General features: G+C 45.6%; 1 non-coding gene and 1 pseudogene across 1 annotated transcript; both read left to right on the plus strand.

The window, feature by feature from the left end:
• The first annotated feature begins 2,233 nt into the window (after positions 1-2,233).
• LOC121444260 lies at positions 2,234-2,340 on the plus strand. The gene has a single exon (XR_005973764.1). It is a non-coding gene; the product is annotated as a U6 spliceosomal RNA (small nuclear RNA).
• A 5,929-nt stretch (positions 2,341-8,269) lies between these two features.
• On the plus strand, positions 8,270-23,377 carry LOC121444219 (annotated as a pseudogene).
• Positions 23,378-23,973: the final 596 nt, after the last annotated feature.

A 23,973-nucleotide genomic window follows, 5' to 3' on the forward strand; every position in this document is an offset into this window, starting at 1 on the left:
ATTTATTTTGGAGACCGAGTCTCACTATGTAGACCTGGCACTCACAGAGAGCTATCTGCCACTGCCTCCTGAATGCTGGGATTAAAGTGATGCACCCACATGCCCAGCCTTCCTTTTGGATTTTTTTTTTTTGAGACTTAATTTTGTAGCAAAGGGTTCCTTAGAACTAAAGATTACCCTGGGGCTTGTGGATTAGCCCAGTGGGCATGGTAGTTTGAAAGAGAAATGTCTTCTATAAATTCAGTTGGTGGTGCAGTTTCAGGAGATTATGGAACTTGTAGCACAAGAGCCTCTTAGGGGAAGTATGTCACTGTCGGTGGGCTTAGAGAACTTAAAGCCTTGCCCTCTCTACTTACAGCTAATTCCCCCTCTCTACTTCCTGTGTGTGATGGAGATGTGATTTCTCAGACAACAGGCCCTGCATCCAAACAACCAAAAGCTAGCTCATTTAACAATGCCATTTTATTTCCAACATAGAAAACATATATTGCCATGATTGGGGAAGAAGCAGGGGTTAGCACCAGTAGAATTGATCAAGATGGCCTTCTTTTCTCCCTAGTGCAGGACCTTGGCTTCTGAGAGGCGCCTAGTCCTGTGCTGCAGAGAGGTGAGACATCCAGGTGACCCACAGTGCTAACAAAGCTGGGATCACCTTGTCAGCCCACCAACTGAATTCTACTCAGCAGTAGTAAGATTCCCCAGGGCTTGGCTTGCTGGGTTCTGCCAACCATCTAGCATCCAGAGAGGACCACCAAGTGTTCTCAGCAGCAGCGTCCTGTCTCGTTCTCCTAGGTCTGGCCAGCAGGATGCTCCTGCAGAGGAGGTCAGGTCTTCTACCTGCTTCTTCAACTAACTTTGTGCTGCTTCCTCTTTTCCCTTCACCTTGTTTGTTTTTTTATAGACCGACTTCTGTGGGTAGCCCAGGATTCCTGGGACAGCAAGTTCTGCAGTTGTAGATCAAGCTGACGTCACAGAGATCTGCCTGCCTCTGCCTCCCAAGTGCTGGGACTGAAGGTCCACAGCGCCCCAGGCTGACCTTGTGCTTCCTTACACTATTTTGACTTAAGTGTGTGGGGATGCACTCATATACTGGCGAAAATGAATGTAGACAGATTGTAATAATATATACAGCTTTAATGGGGAAATAGACTTACAGAACCACAGGTTCCCGCAGAGAACAGGAAAGCAGATGGACTGTAGGCTCAAGCTAGCCAGATTTCTATGTAAACATTAGCCCGAGGCGAACACGCCCCCTAAGGGTGTTGGGCTATCCTTACATCTCCCCCTTTTGTCTAAATAAGTCAGAACTAAACCAAATACAACTATATACAATAATAACAAATCATAATTATAACAAACAATATTGAGAACAAAAGTTTTGCTAAACATTCTAATTCAAGGAGTCTAAATAATGTAGAGAGTAACTACAATTATATAATCTTTAACTCCGTCAAAGATCTGAGAAGGGAACAAATATTACTTAACAAACCAGAGATATCCAAAATGTGCAACAAATGACAGAGACAACTGACTATCTGGGCAATCACCTAAAGTCTTGTTTGTAATGTTGAGTCAACCAACTTTGGTTAAAGCCTAACATAACTGACATGCCATTATTAAAGGCAAGGAACTTTTTTAGAACTATCCTATCCTGTCTTGGCAAGATAAGACAATCCTGTTTTATCCACTTATGGATATTCTGTATCTTTGTCAGTAGTTGAGGTATGTGCTTTTTTTAACCCAAAGGCCAGTTCTGCCAAGAACACAAGCTCCCAGTGGAGTGTCTTTGGTGCTCAATGTTCTCTCGGGAGTAGAGTGGTGTTGCCAGGAGTGATTGTGTCTTGTTGGCACAGAGATTCTAGGTTAGATTAAGAAGATTTTAGGTTAGATTAAAGGCCATTTTTTACAGCTCTTCGAAGTGTCTGAAGATTATACTATCTATACTAAATATAATCTCTATGGATCTAAAAGACCTGATTAACCTAAAAATAAATATGACAAACATATAATTCTCAATACCTATCTAATCTGGAGACTAAGAGAATAAACTACTGTGCAATATATGAAGACAATGATCTTCAACTGTAAAAAATGTTATTATATAAATAGTATCAGAGGTAGAAATGTACATTGTAATATGGTAGATGTATGAATACAATATAGGCAAAGTTATAAGCATATTCTTATACAAAAATAGAGGTAGGAACACTCACATTTAATATTCAATATATCAGTGCTCGCTTCGGCAGCACATATACTAAAATTGGAATGATACAGAGAAGATCAGCATGGCCCCTGCGCAAGGATGACACGCAAATTCGTGAAGCGTTAATATTCAATATATCAATATACAAGAAACAGTACCAATACAATTTTCTAAAAACAGTAATTCACAAATACCAATCATCCCATTAAACCAGTTAATCCCCCCCTTTTTTTGAAAATACCCCTAATTTCAAAAAATATCTCCCCATCCCCTCAACCAAAAACCAACCACTAAATGATGTCCCTAACCCTGAGGGCAAACTCTGTTGGGAGAGGGGACGTCATCCTCTAAGATTGCTTCTAGATGATATGGGGGCGACGTTCTTCGTAGGGGGTCCTGTGAAAGCAAATGATGGTAAAATTTTCAAATTAACCAGCTTCAGCAAGCCTGCCGGTCCTTTTCTTGGATTCTGCACATGAACACATACCAAACAAGGTAACTAGACACTGTACAGACAGACAGTCACTGTCAGGCTTCTTGTGCTTCTGAATCTCACCCAGGGCGTCGATTTCACACTCTTGCTTAGTGCCAATCGTTTCTCATTATAAACAGAAGGCCAAGAAGAACCAGCAATGTGGTTTACAAAGTTTCTTCAGAAATATCCCCTGGGCAGAACATCTATGACAGCTATTTTGTTCTTTCATTAGAATACTGTACAAATGGAATGAAGTAAAGAAGGACAGAATCACGTCAGATTTGTACAGAGAAGTGGAAGCCTTCCCCCCATCCCACCTCTGAGAAAACCCAGTAACCTCAGTTTGTGGCAGGAATTGAAGCAGAGACCCCATTAAACCAGGGGCACTAAAACGGAACTGGTACAGAAGTGCCACAAGGGGGCAGCACAACATCAGAGTTTCTGAGGGGTGGCAGGGCCAGCAGCCTTCCTGCCTTTCTTTTTGGCATAGGTGGGGGTCTCCATGCTCCCCAAACCTTCCTGTCAGTGCCTCCCACAGGGCCAGCAGGGAGTACTTACCCAACAGCTCCTCAGTGCTGTGCACAAGGATGAACTCAATTGGCTCAGGCCAATTCCAGATGTGAGTCACAGGAAATAGCCCTGCACATCCGGATGCCATACTTTCTTTTCTCTGTCAGAAAGATCTTTTGATTCACAAGGAATACATGGTTGGAATGGGCTGCTATGTCACTGTTTTCTCAGACTGGGGCATGAAGATTTGGGGGTAGGTGCTGTTGGTTTTTCAAGAAGAGTGGCATTCCTCCTAGACTGGCCTCCAACTTTCTGTGTTGGAAGATGGCCTTGACTCTCCTTTCCTCTTGTGTCTGCCCCCCAATACCAGGATTCGCGGCATGCTCCACCTGGTTTCATTTTATGCTAAAGAAGCCAGGCCCAGAGCCAGTGTGTATGCTAGGCACACTGAGCATTAGTCCTGTCGTTCACTTTCTGTGTTTTAGACAGAGAGCCACCAAAGCCTAGACTACTGTTCCTCATGGAGAACAGGTTGGCCTTGAATTTATGGCTAGTCACTAGTCTTAACCTCCAGAGTCCTGGGATTATAGGCATACACCTTCACCCTAGCTCTATCATCTAGTTTTAAGACAAATCCACAAACTCCCTAGAACTGTCTAAATGTGAGGGATAGGAGATTGCCCCAAGGGGTGAGGTGACAAAACCTTCAAGCAGTGGGAGTGAGTCTCCATCTTCCTAGTTTCATCAGCCTGAGGATAGGACATGGGCTGGTTAGAGCTGGTGACTTCCATTTTGTCACATGGAAGAGCATAGGAAGTTAGAGGAGGCCGACTCGAGGGCTTCTGGTCAGAACATACCTTCAACGCTGCCTGGACACACAGGGGAGAGTCTGGGGACTGTGAGATGACACATGACTGGGACAGCCTCCTGTCCCTCCCTACCACCCAGAACACAGCTCACTAGCTTCAGAAGAAGAGTTATGTCCAGCAACACCCCGTGTGTGTGCAACTTCTAAAGACTCTCAGTCAGAAGAAAAGGTCATCTAGAAAGGCTAAAAGAGAGAGACAGAGACAAAGACAGAGAGAGACAGAGAGAGAGAGAGAAGCAAGAGAAAAATCAGGGTCAATGGGTAAGATCTGCAGTTCCATCAGGAGGTATTTCTCAGCTACAGAGAGAAATACCTAGTCTGAGGCTAGCCTGCCTGAGCTTCAGGTGTGACTCAGTTGGGGTAACTCTTGGCTACCATGCAGAAACTTGGGTTTGGATTCCAGAACCAAACAAACCAGGCTTGGTGTGGAATTCCTGTAATCCCTACATTTGTAAGCGGAGGCAGAAGGATTAAAAGATCAAGAATATCCTCCTCGACGTAGATGATTTAATACAAACAAATAACAGAAAAATTCACCAAAACAAAAGAACATGTGACACCCACTTGTAGTTCCAGAACTCAAGAAACTGAGGCTAGACGATGCTGGGACTTAAGAAACCAGCCTGGGCTAGACAGAATGAGGCTGACTCTCCGGGTTGTCAGAAAGGCTGTCTACAGTTCTAGGTTCACAGTGTGGGGTGGGTTCAGGTTCTATGGTGTGTGTGGGGGGTACTCACAGCAGGTGGGGTGAGAGTGACCACTCACCACTGTGTGGCAAAGTCGGGAGGGGCTCAGATAAGCCACACTTCTGTATCTGGAAACGACAGCTACTCCAAGGGGAAATGAGAGGGATATGAGTCTGGAGACTTCGCCATAAAATTTGGGGGGGGGGGGCAGGAGAATAGAGTGGCACCAGAGGCCGGGATATCCGCCACCACAACGACCTGCGCTGAATGCTGGGACACATTCTTGAATATAGAAGATACCCAGGATGGTTCTAATGAGGAAGACAGCTGGAGAGATGGACCAGTCGCACAGTCTTCTCTGGGTCTCTTGCTGTCACAGGTTGACAAGGTCTAGGCAGAAAGAACACGAGATGAGATTTTACCAATGTGACTGTGGCATGGACGAGGCAGCTTCTGGGAAGCACACCCCACCCATCTCCAAAAGAAGTGGAAAACCCTGCTCACCTTTAAAAGGCTGAGAAAAACAGAAGCCTTCTTAAAGAATTTCACTGGCCAGTGCAGACTCAGGCAGACTCAGGCAAGCTGGAGTCAGGAGGCACAGCAGGTTGCTGACCCCTCATTAGGTTTTCAGGTTTCACTCCAATCTGACACCTACCAGTCCCTCAGGGTGTGGCACATGGTGGTAAGTGCAGGAGCTGGTTGTCACTGATGAGAATGGTGGCCTTGAAGGAGCAAGCAGGCAGAGGCAGGAGGTGAGTAGCTGGAAGGCAGAATTGGTGGAGAGGGGGACTCTGCTGCCCTGGGGTCACTCACTCCCCAGCTCAGATTTTCCCAAGCTTTGGGTCTGAGGACTCAAGCAATGGAACCTGCTGGGATGACTTGTGGGCATTCCTGCTAAAGGTTCTTGCAGGAGCCTGCCCTCTAGGGGAGCCCTCTACAGGGCTGCTTGCAGGACACATTTTCAACCTGGCAACTCAACTTAGGGCAGGCTGACTAGGAATACTCTCCTTGGGGGAGGGAAGGCTCACCCTATGGAGAAGACCGTGTTCTCTGCCAAGAAACGGGGCAAAGGACAGTCACTACCCAGAGCACCTCTTCTGATGTTTCCGCAGGCATGGGGAGAGGGCAAGGTGCTATTGTTCCACAAGACAGCCTAGGGCACCTTTGCACCTCAGTCCTCCACACTGAGCTAGACCCTGTGGGAAGCCTACCCTTCCTGCCTGGGATTTTACCTGGAGAGATAGATGTTCTCTGGAGTAGACAGCTCTTCCTCTGCGGGAGGTGCCTGTGGCCAGATGGTGTCCTGGGCATCTGGCATGGGTCCCCAGAGGGGCTATCTGAATCTCATCCAGACCCATCCCCAACCCGTGGCTCAGAAGCCACTGAGCTGGGGCTTGACCTCTTCGGGCCTTCAAAGAGAAAGGCACAGGAAGGAGACTCTTAGTGACTTCAAAACACACAAGACTTAGTGCACTGCCCTGCAGCGCCCAAGTACCCGACTGGTCCTCCAAGGAATCTTTGCCTTCTTTGGCCTTGCCCCACCTCTCCCTGCTTCACTCAGCATCTCTGCTGTCCCCCTGTTGCTCAACAAGCCTGAGGTCACACTACAGGGAACACCTGGTCTTTCTGAAGTGACAGATTGTTATGCTCACAGTGTGCCACGAGTGGACACAGGCACCATTTATCACAAAGTACAGGAGGAAAAGTACAAATTAGATGAAGTGAGAGAGGTGCTCACCTGGTTCTGTGGATGCCTCTAGGATCCCCTGACTGTGGAGCCTGGTTCTCACGGGAGGCATGGTTACTCTCTGCAGGAGGCAGGCAGCAACATAGGTGTCAGAAGCAATTGACAATGGTTTTCTTGACCGTCTTCCAGCGTTGATGCCTCTGGTGTCAGGAGGAAATTGGCCCGGCATCCTGAGGATGACCATGGCTGATGGCCTCTTCCTGTCTGGAGGTCACTTCTTCCTGGAGTGTGTCTCCAAGGGAGGAGCCTCTGGGGGTTACATGCAGAGCCGTCCCCAGCGAGCTCCAGAGTTTCTCTGCATCATTTGCAGCCTCATTGTGGTCTGCCCCATGAGGGTGGTACAGAGAGCAGGATGGTTGGGCACTCGCCATTAGGCTGCCATACAACCCGATCTTTGATTGCCAGTAACTCTTGCTGCTGTCCAGGCTTCTGCTCATGAGGGAATCAGCCACAGGACAGCGCAGGTGGGATAGGTGGGCAAGGTGGATCCTCCTTGGCTGGCAGCACAGGGTGGCAGGCATGCTATGCCTTCTGCCACCCTGCCTGGAATTCTCATCTTCTTTCTCCTGGGGCTCAGATGGCACGATGAAGGTTGGGGAAGTAGTCTCGGCAGCTCTCCTGAGAGTCCCAGAAAAGGTGTGAAGATCGGCCAGGTTGAGGACAAGGCCTGGCTCCATGGGTTTTGTGGGTTTCACCCGGTGATGGCAGCTGTCTCCCCCGGGTGCCTGGTGTTGCAGACTCAGGTGTGTGGCCATCGCCTGATTAAGTTTTTGGTCTTCTAGACACTCAATCGTTTCTTCACTTTGGTACCCCATGCCTGCCATGGTGCCGACAATGCTAGGGCTCGGGGTGCCTGGGAGACTCTGGATGGATGCCCGTGCCTGGCTGTCCCTGATCTTGGGGCGTGTCAGCATTTGACTGATGGTTGGCCTCCTGTTGTGGCTGATCATGAAGATTTCCATGATTACGTTGAAAATATCAAGGCTGTGGATGTTGTCCTTCATCCGGTATGGACACTGTATACTTGTCAGTAGCTATTTTCCCAAATATGATAGCAGGGACCATTGTCCTAAGAATATTTGCAGAAAGCCCCACTACCTTGAGAGCTATTTGCTAATGGAACCTGCCTCACATCCCAACTATTGATAGTAGGGACCATTGTCCTAAGAATGTTTGTAGTGAGTCCCCACATCCCAACTACCTTGCAGCTGTTTGTTAAGCAGAGCCACAAAAAGAATGTTTCTGCTTACCCGGTGTGTGCTGCTCCCGCAAAGTCCCCCACCTCAACCCAGGTTTCTCATCCAGGGGCTATATAACCCGCTGCCATTATCCTAAAAAACGGAGGCTTTGACAAGAGAATGTTGCTTGGCCTCGTTCCTCTCTCTTGCCCATGTTCTTTCATGTAGCGCCTCTGATGATCCTGGAATAACTGGACCTGCTGGGTGGGTACAGTGGCACCCGAACAGGGAACTGACGAACAGCCAACTATTGGACTATGAAATCGCAGTCCCGGCACGACAACAAGAAATAAAAGAAGGTTCTGCTGGCTGTAGGACTCGGACAGTTCTGCAGGACGAGGTAGGTGCAGGTTCACTGTCGCCCAATACACATGGGACAGTCAATTTCAAAGGAAGAGAAATTCATACAAGAATTTAAATAGTCACTCAGGGAGAGAGGAGTAAGAGTTAAACAGAAAGATTTAGTAGACGTCTTTTTATTTTATTGATATAAAATGCCCTTGGTTGGTGTTGACAGGGCCAGAAATTCACCCTCAAACATGGGGCAGGCATTCGGTAAACAGGATGTGTTTGTTGCAGACTCAAAAAGGAGTCCCTCTAGATGCCAGAAGTAATAATACAATCCAAACAGGTATGCCTGCCAAGCAGGCTGGCTGCCAGGCCTAGAGAGCCTATGTGTTAACCCCCTGCCATAGGGAGCAAAAGCTGTCAGGCAGGTTTGCTATAAAGGGAACTAGACTCAGAAAACTACAGCTTCAGGACAGTAAAAGGAGGTTAAATATGCTTCTTATCCATTTTTTAATTTTGCTTCTTGGTCAAAAGTCTTTAGTTTGTAGGCATATAAATTTATATCCAAGGTAGATTAATTTCAGTACTGTGGGTCTTTAGGAAAGTTTTAAAATAAGACTGTCATACATTCAGAGGATTTTAACATTGTTTAGGCTATCCTGAGTTTTGATTTCTTTCTTATAAAGTTGAGGATTGTTCTTTTGAGTTCTATGAGAAATTTTTCTATAATTTTAATGAACTTTTACATTAAATCTGTAGGTGAGTTCTGTGAGGAATGTGCTATAATTTTTAATGGACATTTACACTGAATCTGTAGATTGCTTTCAGTGAGACTGTCATTTTTGCTGTGATTCTTCTACTTTCCCAAAGAAATAGGAGATCTTTTTAGTTTCTAATGTCTTAAATTTTTTTTCTTAAAAGAGTTAAAGTTCTTATCATACAAGTTTTTCCATTTGTATGGTCTGCTCTTGGGTGGGAGTCGAGTTGTCTCAGCTTGTGGTCCTTTCCTGCTGCCAGGTGTTGCTTCAGGGTGGATTGCTGAGACTCGGACTTCTTACTAAATTTATCAAGGGCCAGAGTTATACTCTAGCAAGTGATAATGGTTAAAAATAAAAAAACATTTCCCCCTTCACAAGCAGAGATAACAGGACCCAAACTTCAGTCCTACTTGCTTAGAGTTACTCCAAGATATTTTGTGGTATTTATGGCTATTTAGAAGGATGATGTCTCATTTATGCTAGGTGTAAAAGAGATACATTTGGGTTGTTTTCAGATTCTGGCTATGATAAAGTAATTCTACATGTCCTTATAATATGGTTGAACAACTTTTGTATTTAGGCCCAAAAAGGGGTATTGCTGAGTTTTAAGGTAGATATTTGCCTAATTTAAAAAAAAATAGCCATAATGAGGGGCCTCCAGTGCTGGGGAGTCTCTCACTCAGGTCTCGGGATGGCACGGCCCCCCAGGTGACTCACAGGAGACCGTCCTTGCTGTGGTCACACGGGGCTTTGGTTGATGGGATGGCACGGGGACCGGTGCACTGGGGCCTGGGCTCATAGCCCACGCAGGGAAGGAGTTCGACCCTGAGTGACCTGGAGAAGGAGTTTTTGAGGGAAGAAGCCACTGCCCAGTAATCCAGAGGGGCCATGGAAAGTTCCTAAAATCCAGTGATGGTCACAAGGGGGCAACTCCCTGCCTCTCAGGACCACTCCCAGGGTCGTGATCAGCTAGTTCCTAGAACAGTATGGTGATGGTCGCAAGGGGGAGACTCCCTGTTTCTCGGGATTGTTCTTGGGATTGCAGTCTGGCTTTGTCTTCAGCTAGTTCCTGAAACCCAGTCGCTTAGCTGGCTGGCCCTGGATTTTTGATTCTTCTCTTCCTGCTGGGGGGGGAGGGGGGTGTCTGGATTTATCCAGGTCTTTCAATACTATGTATGATCCAAAAGTGGCTGTGTCAATTTGCACTTCCAGCAATGGAGTATTTTCTTTACCCACATTTTCTTTTTTTTTTTAAATATTTATTTATTATTTATTGTGTATACAATATTCTGTGTGTATGCCTGCAGGCCAGAAGAGGGCACCAGACCCCAATACAGATGGTTGTGAGCCACCATGTGGTTGCTGGGAATTGAACTCAGGACCTTTGGAAGAGCAGGCAATGCTCTTAACCTCTGAGCCATCTCTCCAGCCCCCTACCCACATTTTCTTAAGGATAAACTGTTAGTAGTAATTTTTAACCTTGGTCATTTGTACAAGGATAAGATGGAATCTCAGGGTTTTGATTTGCATTTCTCTGATGGCTAAAGGATGTTATGTTTGAGCATTTTTTAAGTGTCTCTCAGTCATTTTTAAGTTCGTGTGTTGAGAGTCTTCAGTTTAGGTCTGTAACATATATTTTTATTGGATTAACTTTTTGATAAGTAATTTCCTGAGTTCTTCATATGTTTTTGGAGTGGGTTTATGATAAGTAAAGATCTTTTCCCACTCTATAGTCTTGTTATACAGAAGTTTCTCAATTCAGGAGATCTAATTTATTATTTCTCTCTGTGTTTATGCCACTGAGGCTGTGTTTGAGATGTGGCAAAGTGTACTTCTAATTTTTTCTCTGTGAGTTTCAATGTAATTTTTATATGTTGAGGCCTCTGACTCATTTAAACTTGAATTTTATACACAGAGATGGATGTGGATCTATTTTTATTCTTCTACATGTTGATGTCTAATGTGGTCTAAATCATTAGTTAAAATGCTTCCTTTCCCCATTTTCCTATCTGCTAGGCAGACTTATAACTTAAGAGGAGGATAGCTTATAAATTTTTAATTAGATATTCAATGGTTAAAGCCCTAGTTATAATATTCTTATGGGAGACGTTGAGCCACTAGGTAAAATTCTTACAAACAACAATGAGCCAGTTTCCAATAGAGAGCTTATAAAAGCTGCCTAACAGGTACTCAAGCAAGTAAAGTATAAATCACAGGTAAAGTATACAATAATCAACAAGTACAGTATATTACAGCTATGGCAAGTATGTGTAGTAAATGTAAACTTATTCTACAACAGTTTTATGAAAAGACAAAATGCTTTTTATGGCTAAACCTTCCCAGTTTAGCCAGTTAAGATATTAAACTCTTAATTTAGAACAGTAGCCTGTCTGATACAAAAGGGCAGAGAAAAATCTGGAAGATGGTTTGACAGAATATTGACTATGATCAATGTTTCTTAAACTAAACAATAAATTCATTGATAATTTTAAGATTGATTCCTGGACAATTGTGTTTGCTCAATTCAAAGGCCAGAACAATAATCTTTTCCCAGATGTTCATTGCTACAATTCACACAACTGTATTTTGCTAATGTTATAGCTAAAAATCCCTTAAAAGATTTTATACTATATTTTATAAATGGCTCTTCCAATGGAAGAACTGCATATATGGTTAATAATAAAAAGAAATTATGGAGCATACCAAGGCTCCTTGAAAGCAACTTATAAAAGTTGCAAACAGACCCTGATGCAAACAGATCTGACATGATGACACCAAGCTGACCTTTATTAAGGCAAGGTAAAAAAGAAAGGGTCTGCAATGAATTTTGAAAAGACCCGACCTATATATATATATATATATATATATATTTGGGGTCGAGGATATGTTTATGCTTTTTTCACAGAAAGAAAATAAAAGCTGGACCCGATGATGTTGTAGCTGCAAACACCCCATAAAGGAGTTCCAGAAACGAGTTGGAAAGGAATCCTTGATCCAGTCTTCCCTGCCCCCATGGAGAGGAATGCCTGATAACAGGACCTGCTGCACCTCTCTACAGGGTGTCATTCTGCCTCCAGAGTCCAAACAAAGCTTGAGAGAATTGCCAAGATGTGCTTCAGGTAGCTGAATCCAGCTCGCTTCACCCAGGAATCCCACCTGCCCTGAAGCACAAATGCTGAGCTGCTTCCAAACCTGGGAGCAGACACAGATGCCCTGCTGAGATGACCTGACCATAGAGACTACAATTTTCTGCAGTCTAAATTCTGTTTGGTTTGGAGCTAAGATGCAGACTAAATATCTGACTGTTTTAATCTTTGGGACACAGAACTCATTTGGATTAAAATATTAACCCCTCTTCACGTAGAAGGGGGAACATTCGGTTTTTAACTGTTGCTCAGAGACTGGAACTGGTGGTGTTTAACAACGTCTGTCGTTGTGCTCTTACTGGAATTGACCTAATGATATTTGTAACTGCTAATAGATGTTGGGAAAAGTTTGACACACACTGTAAAATGTTTGGGTTTAATGCATATGTTAAGAATTTTAGATTTTGATCCCTTTACACTACCCTAATTTTTGGCAGGCAGCACTCACAATTTTATGTTGGAGTAGGTACTTAGGAAGGAGTATATACCTATACCATAGGCCAGACTAAAGGTGTATACTGGGTTTGGAAGGTGTTCTTTCTTCTGGTCCAGAGATCAAGCCATTAGTGTCCAAATTATACCTTTACTCAACTATAGGAGATACCTTTTATTTGAGGAGCTCCTCGCAGTCTTTTCATTAATGATTCACGCAGAGGCCCAATGACGGGAATATTGTGGAGCCCTCCCCTGAACAGCACATCATACAGAGGTCGTACAGGCCGGCTCAACATGGCATGATGTCAGATGTCGAGGATTGCCCTCCACATAGCCTAAGACAAAGACCCTGCAGTCAAAGACCTGCTTATTTGAGGAGCTCTGAGGAACTAATGTGACCCATGAGACACCCCTCTGTTCCCAGGAGAGGAAAAAATGCTCCACCACTCGAGAGGAGGGTCTCTCCTTGTTCAAGTCCCTTCTATTTTAGGTCTGACAATGTGGTTAGATTCTGACCTGGTGCCCTCCACTTAATAGCTACCTGCCTTATACAAGGAAGGGGGATTTGTCAGGAGCCATTTTCAGAAAGATGATAGAAGGGACCATTGTCCTAAGAATGTTTGCAGAAAGCCCCTCTACCTTGTGAGCTATTTGCTCACAGAACCTGCCTAACATCCCAACTATCTTGATAGCAGGGACCATTGTCCAAAGAATGTTTGTAGAGAGCCCCCACATCCCAACTACCTTGAGAGCCACAAAAATAATGTTTCCACTTACCAGGTGTGCTGAATAGTGACATTTGCTGCCCTGGCAAAGCCCTCCACCCGAATTCAGGTCCCCGATCCAGGGGCTATATAAGCCGCTGCCATTAGGCTAATAAACGAAGGCTTTGACAAGAGAATTTGGCTTGGCCTGATTCTTCTCACGCGCCCATGTTCTTTCAGGTAGCACCTCTCTAGACCCTGGAATAACTGGACCTGCTGGGCAGGTAAATATACTTGCTTTCTCTTCCTGTGAAAAACGTCATGACCAAAAACAACTTGAGGAAGGAAGCCATACTTCCCTTTCACTTTCCTATCAGTACTACCATGAGTGGAAGTCAGGGCAGGAACTCATGACCAGAACCTCGAGGCAGAACCAAAGCAGTTACCATGGAGTAAAGTGACTTACTGACTTGATCTCCTTGACTCTCTAAGCCAGGTTATTTTATACATACAGTCATGACCTCCAGCCTAGGGACATCAGTCACTGATTGAAATTCCCCATAAACTTGCCTATTAGATAGTTAAGTTCCTTCTTCCTCAGATTACTCCAACTTGTGTCAAGTTGACAAAATCCAACTGGCACACACTGACACCCATCTATTAGTGGATGGGGAGCATGGTCCACTTCTCACAGACCCTAACATGCTGTCATGACTTTTGGCTCATGGAACCCATCACATCCATCCTCAAAGCAATCAATTCCTTTTTTAGTAGATTAAGATTGATCAGAGTAACATGGTAGCCTCTGACTGACTCTGGGATGCTGTGGCAATGCTCTGTTTCCCAGGACACTCCAAGGCAATCACAAACTTCTACGGGGCTGAGAGTAATAGACTTTATCACATTTTCTCCATAAACTCTTCATCCAATTTCCCACCACACAGAAAACTAGGACCCCAGCGGGCAGTGGGTTGATATGTTCAAAGTGATCAGAGGAAAAAACTCCATTAGTGGTCCCGGAATCCGCACCCCTGAAGGAGGATGCACATGTGGTTTCTTTAATGAAACCTGATGTTCTGGGCCAATATTTTAGGAAAAGTAGAGGGGAAAATCCTCTCAAAACAAACCAAATAACAACCAAAATAGTTGAGAATGCATATGAAAATTCAGAGCAGACCTTGGATCTTGGGAAACTCCCAAGTAGCTTGTCTGAGTGTCTTTAGACTCCTTTGGCTCTCATGGCCCCTTTGATGATTTTAGTTCTGTTTTGTGTCTCTGTCTATGTGGATTCTAAACCCTGGTACAATTGGTGCTGTCCTAGTTCCAGGCCTTTAATACCTCGTGCCTCAGAAATATCAGCTATGGACACCTGCATTGAGCCATCTCCTACTGCTAGGGCTCTCATTGTTGTTACCCTCTGACCTCCAGTCCCTCAGAGCCACACCCCACCTTCTCCAAATGTCTCCACCTGCCTGTTTGTCTTGCCAGTCGAATCCAAGACCAAACCACAAGATCAGCTATCCACTCCCAGCTCTACTTTTTTCAGTCATTTATCATTTAGTAAGATATAATTTTCTCCTTTCCCCTCCCAGCCTCCCCCTCCCCTCTACCCTCTCCTATGACCCCCATGCTCACAATTTACTCAGGACTTGTCTTTTCCTACTTGCCATGTCCATTAGATCCATGTGTGTCACTCTTAGGGTCCTCTTTGTTGTCCAGGCTCTCTGGTTTGTAAACGATTGGCTGGGTTTTCTTTGCTTTATGTCAGGTCATGAGGGAGTGCATGATATTTGTCTTTCTGGGTCTGGGTTACTTCCTTCAAAATGATGCTTTCTACATCCATCCTTTTGCCTGCAAATTTCAAGATGTCATTATTTTTTCTGCTGCGTAGTAGTCTATTGTGTAAATTTGCCACATTTTCCTTATCCATTTTTCAGTCGAGGGGCATTAGGTTGTTTCCAGGTGCTGGCTTTGACAAACTATACTGCTATGAACATAGTTGAGCACATGTCTTTGTGGTATGACTGATCATCCTTTGTATATACATAATGTATATGTATGTATATCCAAAAGTAGTATTACTGGGTCTTGAGAAAGGTTGTTTTCTATTTTTCAGAGAAATCACCATACTGATGCTCAAAGTGGCTGTATCAGCTTGCACTCCCACCAGCAATGCAGGAGTGTAGCATTTACCCCACCATATATCCTCTCCAGAATATGCTGTCATCGGTGTTTTGATCTTGGCCATTTTGACAAGTATATGATGTTATATCCGAGTTATTTTCATTCGCATTTCTCTGAAGGCTAAGGATGATGAGCATTTCCTTAAGTGTCTTGCAGCCATTTTAGATTCATCTGTAGAGAGTTCTCTGTTTAGGTCTGCATCACATTTTTTACTGGAATATTTGTTCTTTTGATGACCAATTTCTTGAGTTCTCTGTATATTTTGGAGAACAGCCCTTCTGATGGGGGTGGGGGTTGGTAAAGATCTTTTCCCAGTCTGTAGCTTGCTATTTTGTCTTGTTGACCATGCATGTTCTCTGCTTTACAGAAGCTTGTCAGTTTCAGGAGGTCCCATTTATTACTGTTGCTCTCAGTGTTTGTGCTACTGGGGTAATATTTAGGAAGTGGTCTCCTGTGTCAATCTGTTCAAGTGTATTTCCCACGTTCTCTTCCATGAGGTTCAGTGTGGTTGGTGTCATGTTGAGGTCTTTGATCCTTCTGGATTTGAGCTTTGTTCATGGTGATAGATATGGATCTATTTTCATTCCTCTACATATTGATATTCAGTTATGCCAGCACCACTTGTTGAATATGCTTTCTTTTTTCCATTTTATGTTTTACTTCTTTGTCAAAAATCAGGTGTTTGTAGGTGTGTGGATTGATATCCATTCTTTGATTCAGTTCCATTGGTCCTCCTGTGTGTTCTTATGCCAATACCAGGCTGTTTTCAGTATTGTAGCTCTGTAGTAGAATTTGAAGTCAGGGATTGTGAGGCCTTCAGAAGTTTCTTTATTGTACAGGATTCTTTTGGTTATCCTGGATTTTTTGCTTTTCCATATGAGGTTGAGTATTGTTCTTTTGAGGTCTGTGAAGAATTTTGCTGGGATTTTGATAGACATGGCTTTGAATCTGTAATTTGCTTTTGGTAAGATTGTCATTTTTACTATGTTAATTCTGCCTACCCAAGAGCATGGTACATCTTTCCATCTTCTAGTGTCTTCTTCAAATTCTTTCTTCAAAGATTTAAAGTTCTTGACTCACTGGCCGCTGCTCAACCTGGAGGCAGAGGCCAAAGGGGAAATTTTTGGACCACCTATTGATGAGCACCTGAACAGGAGCTGCTGTCCTTGGATCCGGAAGAGATCCAGAAGTGCCTGGAACGTACTGAGTGCCAGTTCCAAGTAATCACTGCCATGATACTGATCCGAGGTCTTCAGGGGGACTTGACCAACCAGGAAGTAGGCAATCACGATCTTCTGAGGGACTACAAACTCAAGGACAGTTGGTGGACAAATACAAAGGGACAGCTTTCGTGATCATGATGAACAGGGAGCACGCTGAAGCTGCCATCAAGGCCTTACACCAAAGCTGCTTTCGAGAGCGGGAGCTGTCAGTTCAGCTGCAGCCTACAGATGCTCTGTTGTATGTGGCCAAGCTGCCACCCAGCGTGACCCAGGCAGTGTGAGGAGCTGGTGCGGCCCTTTGGCAGCCTGGAGCGCTACTTCGTAGTGTACAGCAAGCACACAGGCCACTCTAAGGGTTATGGCTTTGCAGAGTACATGAAGTAAGACTCAGCTGCCAGGGCCAAGTCTGATTTGCTGGGCAAGCCCCTGGGGCCCCCTGCCGTGCCAGCCTGGGCTGGAACCAAGAGTCTAGGCGGAGGGTGTCCAGGTTGAATGAATATACAGAGCACGATCTTGAGGTGGAACAGCTTCTCTTTATTGTCTGCTGGGCTGCTTTTATAACATGGCACCAAATGAGGAGGGGGCTGCAAAGGGACTGTAACCTGATCCTGGCAGGGATCAAGGACTGGTCACCATGCACTTACAATTCCTTCCTTCCCCGCTCCAGGAGCAGAGGGAATTTATTGTGTTTTCCTTGCAGATAAGCACCTCAAATAGGGGCAGGGATATCAACTCGGGGCTGCAGTTCCCACAATTCCCCCTATTTTATTTTATAATGAGGGGTCCTGTCTTAGGTCCTGCGAGAGAAATACCTTCCCTTACCAGTCATAGGGCCCCCGATGCCCTGTCTTAGGTGGTGGGTCTCCCCACAGGTTGCCCGTCCTTAGAGACCCTCATTTTTTCAGCATCTGTAGCCACACTTCATGACTTCTGGAAGAGTCATGCGCCAGACTGAGTAACACCTGATGGTGGACAAGCTCAGTCAGGGTGAAGATATTTAAGACTCCTTTTAAGAGGAGCAGGCCTACTGCCACCCCTACTAGTCCCAAGATCTCCAAGTTTAAGGCACCTCCCCATTGCTGTGCCCAACCCCCAATCTGGGCCATGGTATTCCACCATCCCTCAGCAGATACAGGTTCAACACGAGTTTCATTAATTGCAATAATTTGATGTACCAAAGAGTGGGTAAAGTTTACAAAGGAATCATCCCAAGGCCCCCTAAGGTAAGCATTAAGGCGTTGCACCTCAAAGGACATATTTTTCACTTCCATAAGGGTCACACAGGCAGAATGATAAAAATGAGAACAAGAGGCTTGTTGCACCATCCACAGCACATTAATCTGTTCCTATAATAAGGCCGTTTGCTGATTTAAATTTAACATCCCCAACTGAATATGTGAGTTAATGGTATTTTGAGTTTCTAAGGCCTGGGCAACAAGGGCAGCAAGAGGAACAGTCTCTGAAGTAGCTGCACTCTGGGACACGGTGATTCCTGCAATGGTGGCGGCTGTGGCTGATATGGCGATAGCTGCGATGACAGCGGCGGTGATCCCAAAGTCTCTTCTTTCTCTATACAAGATAAGCTCTCGTCCATCATGTGGGTCTTCTACCACCAGGGGAACCAGGGCAGGAATTCTCACCATCAGCACGGACTCATCGTCGGAGACCAGCAGTTGCTCAAAAAGCAGGAGCTGGAAGAACAATTAAGGACACCATCCTCCCTGACCGACCCATTAAAGGAGACAAACATAAAGGGAGGTAGAACACAGGCTAGGCTGACAATAGAGAAATTCATTCCTGCTGCATAATTAATCTGGAGGGAGGTTTCAAAGATGTCCGATGTGTTCCATCGGGCTGTGGCATTGAAGGCCAAGCCCCTTTGAAGGGCTAAAGGTCTAATATCTGTACATGCATGAGGGCCACAGAGAAACATGCCTGCGAACGTAGGTGAAACTCCTGCCATATTTGGATTTCTATAGGAAAAATCAAAGGCCCCTCCCAAGGAGTTTTTAAAGGTAGGTCGGTGACCAAACCACCATAAATATTTATCTCCCTCCAATTTCCATGGTTCCTTAGGAGCACAATTTCCCCAAGGCAATGGTAAATATAATTTGAAGGACTGTGGCGTCTTCCAACATAAAGGAGCCGGTCTCAGAGGGGTAGGGAGTCCAGAAACACTTCTTTTAAAATTTATTGGGTAAAAGATATCTCTCAATCCAAAACAGGGATGCCCAGAAGAATTAGAAGAGAAGTCTCCCAGAGAATAATTACTAAGGACTACACACGGTCCAGAAAGGGAGACACTAGGCATCACTGAAATATTGTTAATCCTCTGGAGGCAGAGGGCATGGGATATATCAAACGTTAAATTACCCATCTTTCTAATGCTGTATTTGCTGCAGGAACTCCCAAGGTATAATTGGTGGAGTAAAAGGATGGAAAACAGAGCTTATTTTACTTACCGGCATCAGTATGGGTGGATTCCTCACCAGTGCCCATCTCAGGCCTCCCTCGATGTTCTTCTCTTGAACCCATATTATCAAGGCCAGTAGGGCTCGACTCCACCGGCCGAACATTCCGCTCTGGCACCCAGATGGGTTTTTTGGTTCCTGGAGGGAAGACACAAATGGCTCCCCTCACCCTAGCCAGCATAGGTGTGGGTGATTGCCATTGTCCTGTGATACTATCCTTCCATATAACCCAGCCCAGAGATTGGGAGGGTTTCTGCCAATGTCTTTCCATTGCTGATAGACCTTGTTTATCTACTGTTAAAAAATTTAAAATGTATAAAATTGTAGATAATTGGGTATTTGGGGAGGTGATATACTCCCCCTTCTTTATTTTACAAAAGAACTGTTTAAGGGTAGCATGTGTGCGCTCCACTATGGCCTGTCCTGTAGGATTATGTGGAATTCCAAAGGTATGTGTAATTTGTTGTTCTTGGCAAAATTTTGCAAACCGTTGGCTGGTATAAGCTGGTCCAAGAAAGTCTGGGATGCCCATATAGGCAAAAGCCTGTAGGCAATGGGCAATAACGTCCTTAATCTTTTCCCCTGAATGTAGGGAGGCATAAATTACCTTGGAATAAGTATCTACAGAGACATGTAAAAATTTAAGTCTACCAGCTTGGGACAAATGGGTAACATCCATCTGCCAAAGGTGGTTAGGACGGAGGCCTCGAGGATTAACACCTGCGTTGAGGGCATTATGAAATGGAGCACAAGCTGGACATTGGGACGTGGTTTGAGTAGCCATGGCTTGAGAACAGCCAGAGTGAAACTTTAGAGAAGAGGCATTTAAATGATACTTTTCATGAAGATGACGGGCTCGTTGTTCCTCAGAAACGAACAATGCCATTGGGCGAGTGAGGGAATCAGCAAGCTTATTTCCCTCTGCCAAGGGCCCTGGCAGATCAGTATGGGCCCGAATGTGGCCAACAAAGGCAGGAAACACTCTTTGGCATATAAGACTGAACCAAAAGGCTGAACCAAAAGGTGGGAAACCTGAGAGGCAGGTAATATGTATGGTGAGGTTTCCAATGGCCCAACAATCCTTGCCACATATATACTATCTATCAGTATACAAGTTGAAGGGTTGATCCTTGAAAAGAGAAAAGGCCATAAGGCAGGCCGTGAGTTCTGCAGCTTGGGCAGAAATTGGATCTAGGGGCTGCCTTTCTTTAATTGAATCAGAGACTACCACTGCATAGCCCTTGGAAGAACCATCAGTGAACACTGAGCACACTCCCTTAAGGGGGGAGGTTTTAATAATTCTTGGAAAAATAACAGGATGATTCTTAAAAAAGGAAATTAAATGGGAATCAGGATAATGGTTATCAAAATCGCTCCAGCGGTGGCAATGAACAAGGTCCATCCATCTCGAACCCTCTGCAGCCTTGTTATTTCCTCTTTTTGATAAGGAATTAGAAATTTATTTGGAATTCTGCCAAAAACTTGTAAACTAAAATCATATGCCTTCCATAGGAGCTGTAGAACCATTTCATAATATGGGGTCACCACCTTCTTAGAGGAAGCAGGTAAATGCAGCCAATAAATGGGTTCCCCTTGCCAAAAAACAGCAGTAGGAGAAAATTGTGAAGAAAAGACCATGAAATAAAAAGGGTGCGCATAATCAAGGCAGCAGAGATGTGCTCGCTCAAGAGCATTAAGCAAGGCATATAGGGCTTCTTTTGCTGCTGGAGTCATGATCCTGGGGGAGGCAGGGGAAGGGTCCCCAGGTAGCATGTCATACAGGGGCTTAATAGCTCCCGTAGGAATGGAAAGGGAGGAACGGATCCACTGAACATCTCCCAATAATCGCTGCCAGTCATGGAGGGTCTGCAAATGTGAGCAATCCAGCTGCAGCCTCTGAGGCTGAAGCCCAATGGATTGGATTTGAAAGTCCAGATAGGAATAGGGGGGCTGCCTCTGCACCTTCTCTGGGGCCAAAATGAACTCATGTCCCTCTAGAAGGGTCTGTAACTCTGCAAACATTAATAAACTTTCCTCTTTTGTTGGTGCTGCCAGAAGTATATCGTCCATATAATGGACAATATGGAAGGAGGAAAACTTATGCCTAAGTGGATCCAAACAAGCTGCAACATACATTTAACAAACTGAAGTACTGGCAGCCCTGTCCTGGATTGTTAGGGTCAGGAATTTTTACAACAGGGGCAATCACTGGGTAGCACTTAACGCCTCCGCGGGGAGCCTCCTCCTAGCAAAGCCACCTCTGAGCCCAACCAAGTGGGAGGGGCTGGAGAGGTCCTGAACTGGTCAGAAAGAGGATAGGGAGGGGGCTTTTCCTGCTCCCCAGAGGTCCCCTTTCTTTGTCTTTGTCTGCAATTTCTCCCTCCAAAACTTCTTCTGAACCTGTTGATTCCCCCAAGCTCTCTTCAAAGTCAGACAAAGAAGGGTAGAGGCGTGTTTGCACCAAAGAATTTTGCTTGGGATGAGCCCCTAAGCTCTGAGTGGAAACTCGTCCCAGGACTCACTTCCCTCCCCCGTCTGGAGGTTTGCGCTTTCTTTTCATCTTTCTCTCCTCTACCTAACCGGGCCTTCCCTTAGCAGGCTGAGATAGCTGTTCTGCCTCCATGTCAGAGGCAATCTCAGAACAAAAGGAAGCCTTAGTCTCACAATCTTGGATCTCAGATAACACCTTTTTTGTTGCTTCCAAAGCCTGCTTAACTTGGACTTCCTCTGTAAGCAAAGCATTCCTGATCAGTCTCCAAAGGGAGAATGTGGCCATGGGCAGGACCTCTGGCCCTTCCTCTCTCAACGTTTTCTGAAGATCCCTGAGGACCTGTTCGCATTCAGAAATATTGAGGGCTCCACTGGTGGCGAACCAGGGACTCCACGTCTCTATAGTTTTAAGAAAATCTTCTAAAGTCAGATTTTACAGCTGTTCCCTGCTCTTTCAACAATCTCTTTAACTGAAACTTTAACTCCGATTTACTCGTAATATTTCCCATATTTCTTAATTAATTAATTCTTTTATTTATTTATTTATTTATTATACAATAGTCTGTCTGTGTGTATGCCTGCAGGCCAGCAGAGGGCACCAGATCCCATTACAGATGGTTGTGAGCCACTATGTGGTTGCTGGGAATTGAACTCAGGACCTTTGGAAGAGCAGGCAATGCTCTTAACCTCTGAGCCATCTCTCCAGCCCCTTAATTAATTAATTCTATATAATTCCCCAATGCATCCCGGCCGGCTTACGGGACGACCCAGTCCACTTACCTCACTTTCCGATCTCAGTTGGGACCTTCAGATGCCACGCCAGCGTGGGCTGGAACCAAGAGTCTCAGGCAGAGGGTGTCCAGGTTGAATGAATACACAGAGCACGATCTTGAGGTGGAACAGCTTTTCTTTATTGTCTGCTGGGTTGGTTTAATAACTTGGCACCAAATGAGGAGGGGGCTGCAAAGAGACTGTAACCTGATCCTGGCAGGGATCAAGGACTGGTCACAATGCACTTAAAATTCCTTCCTTCCCCACTCCAGGAGCAGAAGGAATTTATTATGTTTTCCTTGCAGATAAGCACCTCAAATGGGGGCAGGGATATCAACTCGGGGCTGCAGTTCCCACAGTCCCCCACGCACACTGTATGTGCATCTCACAGATGCTGGGCAGCTGCCCCCTGCCTTGTTGCACTCCCGGTGCCTCTGTGTGGACCACCTGCCACCTGGCTTCAATGATGTGGATGCCCTGCGCAAGGCGCTGTCCGCGGTCTATATGCCCACCTTCTTTCACCTGCCATGTGGCCAGGGTGGGCAGCTGAGGGGCTTTGCAGTACTGGAGTATGAGACAGCAGAGATGGCAGAGGCTGCACAACAGCAGGCAGATGGCCTGGCCCTGGGTGGCAGTCACCTTCGTGTGTCCTTCTGTGCTCCAGGTCCTACTGGCCGCACCAAGCTGACAGCATTCATTGCTGCCAGGGCACGGCTCCCAATCGAGGCAAGGGACTCCCGCCTGAGCCAAACATCCTGCAGCTGTAGAACAATCTGGGCCCATCAGCCTCCCTCCAGCTGCTGCTCAATCCTCTGCTGCATGAAGTGCCTGTGGCCAGCAGGGCCTTTTGGGTGCGCCCCCTCCATGCCAAGGCTCATGGACCTGCCCTGTCCACTGCACTGCTCCTGTTAGTCCTGCACACCCAGAGCCAGAAGAAGCCTGGGATCCTAGGAGACGCCCCTCTGGGTACCCTCCAAGCTGGGGCGCAACCTGTCAATTTCCTCCTTGGGGAGCTGTCTGCAGGTGGTGGTGCTGGCTTTGGAACTGCAACCCACAGAGGGAAGCCATATCCCTTACTACCTCCATTGTTGGGCCCTTCTTGGGTGACCGGGAGCACATGAGTCTGCATCCCCCAGCATCCCAGCTCACTCCACACCCAGACCCTGTGGGGCTCTGAGGCCCCAGACTTTATTAGAGGCCTCCTGAAAGACAATGTGCCCCTGCCAACACCCCTGGGGTGTCACTGTTGGAGGAGCCCCCAAAGGACTACTGCATCTCCCTGAACCCCTACCTGAATCTACATAGCCTGCTTTCATCCAGCAACCTGGCAGGCAAGGAGACCCGGGGCTGGTGAGCATTGTTTAATTTCCATGTGTTTGTGGGTTCTGGAATTAGCATTGCTGTTGAATTCTAATTTAAAGCCATGCAGATCCGATAAGATGCATGGCGTATGCCAAATATTTTGTGTCTGTTGAGGTTTGCTTTGTTACCCAGTATGTGCTCAATTTTTGAGAAGGTTCCATGAGGTGTTGAGAAGAAGGTATTTTCTTTTCTGTTTGGATGGAATTTTCTATCGATGTCTGTTAAGTCCATTTGAGTTATCACATCTGCTAGAGCCACTCCCAGCTCTAGATCTGCTCTGGAAGGTGACCTTTGACTCTTGTCAGTGCTTTGACCCTGCTTATCTCTCAGGGGTGACGTGAACAGCCTTCTGGGATGGATGGCTGGGACCAAGCCTTATTTGGTCTCAAGGTAGAGTGGCCTCACAGCAAA

This window comes from Microtus oregoni, unplaced genomic scaffold (assembly GCF_018167655.1).
Source record: "Microtus oregoni isolate MIOR12 unplaced genomic scaffold, Mior012 000118F_ref0000498, whole genome shotgun sequence".
Taxonomy (NCBI): domain Eukaryota; kingdom Metazoa; phylum Chordata; class Mammalia; order Rodentia; family Cricetidae; genus Microtus; species Microtus oregoni.